The sequence below is a fragment of the Palaemon carinicauda genome, chromosome 35 (assembly GCF_036898095.1).
Source record: "Palaemon carinicauda isolate YSFRI2023 chromosome 35, ASM3689809v2, whole genome shotgun sequence".
NCBI lineage: Eukaryota > Metazoa > Arthropoda > Malacostraca > Decapoda > Palaemonidae > Palaemon > Palaemon carinicauda.
This window is the reverse complement of record NC_090759.1, coordinates 28608122-28612270: the sequence shown is the minus strand read 5'-3', so window position 1 is coordinate 28612270 and position 4149 is coordinate 28608122.

Genomic DNA, 4149 nt, shown 5'->3' with positions numbered 1-4149 from the left:
GTAGACTTGTACTTTTGCATCAAAGGATATTTCCTCCTAAAATGTCCCTTTTTTCACCTTCTTTCGTAGTCCATCGACTTGTTCCTTCCAACTGAGTTCATCCTTAACTCAATGATGTAGACTTGTACTTTTGCATCAAAGGATATTTCCTCCTAAAAAATTTCCCTTTTTTTTCACCTTCTTTCATAGTCCATCGACTTGTTCCTTCCAACTGAGTTCATCCTTTACCCAATGATGTAGACTTGTACTTTTGCATCAAAGGATATTTCCTCCTAAAATGTCCCTTTTTTCACCTTCTTTCGTAGTCCATCGACTTGTTCCTTCCAACTGAGTTCATCCTTAACTCAATGATGTAGACTTGTACTTTTGCATCAAAGGATATTTCCTCCTAAAAAATGTCCCTTTTTTCACCTTCTTTCGTAGTCCATCGACTTGTTCCTTCCAACTGAGTTCATCCTTAACTCAATGATGTAGACTTGTACTTTTGCATCAAAGGATATTTCCTCCTAAAAAATGTCCCTTTTTTCACCTTCTTTCGTAGTCCATCGACTTGTTCCTTCCAACTGAGTTCATCCTTAACTCAATGATGTAGACTTGTACTTTTGCATCAAAGGATATTTCCTCCTAAAAATGTCCCTTTTTTCACCTTCTTTCGTAGTCCATCGACTTGTTCCTTCCAACTGAGTTCATCCTTTACCCAATGATGTAGACTTGTACTTTTGCATCAAAGGATATTTCCTCCTAAAAATTTCCCTTTTTTTCACCTTCTTTCGTAGTCCATCGACTTGTTCCTTCCAACTGAGTTCATCCTTTACCCAATGATGTAGACTTGTACTTTTGCATCAAAGGATATTTCCTCCTAAAATTTCCCTTTTTCACCTTCTTTCGTAGTCCATCGACTTGTTCCTTCCAACTGAGTTCATCCTTAACCCAATGATGTAGACTTGTACTTTTGCATCAAAGGATATTTCCTCCTAGAATGTCCCTTTTTTCACCTTCTTTCGTAGTCCATCGACTTGTTCCTTCCAACTGAGTTCATCCTTAACCCAATGATGTAGACTTGTACTTTTGCATCAAAGGATATTTCCTCCTAAAATGTCCCTTTTTTCACCTTCTTTCGTAGTCCATCGACTTGTTCCTTCCAACTGAGTTCATCCTTAACCCAATGATGTAGACTTGTACTTTTGCATCAAAGGATATTTCCTCCTAAAATGTCCCCTTTTTCACCTTCTTTCGTAGTCCATCGACTTGTTCCTTCCAACTGAGTTCATCCTTAACCCAATGATGTAGACTTGTACTTTTGCATCAAAGGATATTTCCTCCTAAAAAATTTCCCTTTTTTCACCTTCTTTCGTAGTCCATCGACTTGTTCCTTCCAACTGAGTTCATCCTTAACCCAATGATGTAGACTTGTACTTTTGCATCAAAAGATATTTCCTCCTAAAATATCCCTTTTTTCACCTTCTTTCGTAGTCCATCGACTTGTTCCTTCCAACTGAGTTCATCCTTAACCCAATGATGTAGACTTTTACTTTTGCATCAAAGGATATTTCCTCCTAAAAAATTTCCCTTTTTTCACCTTCTTTCGTAGTCCATCGACTTGTTCCTTCCAACTGAGTTCATCCTTAACCCAATGATGTAGACTTGTACTTTTGCATCAAAAGATATTTCCTCCTAAAATGTCCCTTTTTTCACCTTCTTTCGTAGTCCATCGACTTGTTCCTTCCAACTGAGTTCATCCTTAACCCAATGATGTAGACTTGTACTTTTGCATCAAAGGATATTTCCTCCTAAAAAATTTCCCTTTTTTCACCTTCTTTCGTAGTCCATCGACTTGTTCCTTCCAACTGAGTTCATCCTTAACCCAATGATGTAGACTTGTACTTTTGCATCAAAGGATATTTCCTCCTAAAAATTTCCCTTTTTTTCACCTTCTTTCGTAGTCCATCGACTTGTTCCTTCCAACTGAGTTCATCCTTTACCCAATGATGTAGACTTGTACTTTTGCATCAAAGGATATTTCCTCCTAAAATGTCCCTTTTTTCACCTTCTTTCGTAGTCCATCGACTTGTTCCTTCCAACTGAGTTCATCCTTAACCCAATGATGTAGACTTGTACTTTTGCATCAAAGGATATTTCCTCCTAAAATGTCCCTTTTTTCACCTTCTTTCGTAGTCCATCGACTTGTTCCTTCCAACTGAGTTCATCCTTTACCCAATGATGTAGACTTGTACTTTTGCATCAAAGGATATTTCCTCCTAAAATGTCCCTTTTTTCACCTTCTTTCGTAGTCCATCGACTTGTTCCTTCCAACTGAGTTCATCCTTAACCCAATGATGTAGACTTGTACTTTTGCATCAAAGGATATTTCCTCCTAAAATGTCCCTTTTTTCACCTTCTTTCGTAGTCCATCGACTTGTTCCTTCCAACTGAGTTCATCCTTAACCCAATGATGTAGACTTGTACTTTGGCATCAAAGGATATTTCCTCCTAAAATGTCCCTTTTTTCACCTTCTTTCGTAGTCCATCGACTTGTTCCTTCCAACTGAGTTCATCCTTAACCCAGTGATGTAGACTTGTACTTTGGCATCAAAGGATATTTCCTCCTAAAATGTCCCTTTTTTCACCTTCTTTCGTAGTCCATCGACTTGTTCCTTCCAACTGAGTTCATCCTTAACCCAGTGATGTAGACTTGTACTTTTGCATCAAAGGATATTTCCTCCTAAAATGTCCCTTTTTTCACCTTCTTTCGTAGTCCATCGACTTGTTCCTTCCAACTGAGTTCATCCTTAACCCAATGATGTAGACTTGTACTTTTGCATCAAAGGATATTTCCTCCTAAAATGTCCCTTTTTTCACCTTCTTTCGTAGTCCATCGACTTGTTCCTTCCAACTGAGTTCATCCTTAACCCAATGATGTAGACTTGTACTTTGGCATCAAAGGATATTTCCTCCTAAAATGTCCCTTTTTTCACCTTCTTTCGTAGTCCATCGACTTGTTCCTTCCAACTGAGTTCATCCTTAACCCAATGATGTAGACTTGTACTTTGGCATCAAAGGATATTTCCTCCTAAAATGTCCCTTTTTTCACCTTCTTTCATAGTCCATCGACTTGTTCCTTCCAACTGAGTTCATCCTTAACCCAATGATGTAGACTTGTACTTTGGCATCAAAGGATATTTCCTCCTAAAATGTCCCTTTTTTCACCTTCTTTCATAGTCCATCGACTTGTTCCTTCCAACTGAGTTCATCCTTAACCCAATGATGTAGACTTGTACTTTGGCATCAAAGGATATTTCCTCCTAAAATGTCCCTTTTTTCACCTTCTTTCGTAGTCCATCGACTTGTTCCTTCCAACTGAGTTCATCCTTAACCCAATGATGTAGACTTGTACTTTGGCATCAAAGGATATTTCCTCCTAAAATGTCCCTTTTTTCACCTTCTTTCGTAGTCCATCGACTTGTTCCTTCCAACTGAGTTCATCCTTAACCCAATGATGTAGACTTGTACTTTGGCATCAAAGGATATTTCCTCCTAAAATGTCCCTTTTTTCACCTTCTTTCGTAGTCCATCGACTTGTTCCTTCCAACTGAGTTCATCCTTAACCCAATGATGTAGACTTGTACTTTGGCATCAAAGGATATTTCCTCCTAAAATGTCCCTTTTTTCACCTTCTTTCGTAGTCCATCGACTTGTTCCTTCCAACTGAGTTCATCCTTAACCCAATGATGTAGACTTGTACTTTGGCATCAAAGGATATTTCCTCCTAAAATGTCCCTTTTTTCACCTTCTTTCGTAGTCCATCGACTTGTTCCTTCCAACTGAGTTCATCCTTAACCCAATGATGTAGACTTGTACTTTGGCATCAAAGGATATTTCCTCCTAAAATGTCCCTTTTTTCACCTTCTTTCGTAGTCCATCGACTTGTTCCTTCCAACTGAGTTCATCCTTAACCCAATGATGTAGACTTGTACTTTGGCATCAAAGGATATTTCCTCCTAAAATGTCCCTTTTTTCACCTTCTTTCGTAGTCCATCGACTTGTTCCTTCCAACTGAGTTCATCCTTAACCCAATGATGTAGACTTGTACTTTTGCATCAAAGGATATTTCCTAAAAAAAGGTCCCTTTTCTCACCTTCTTTCATAGTT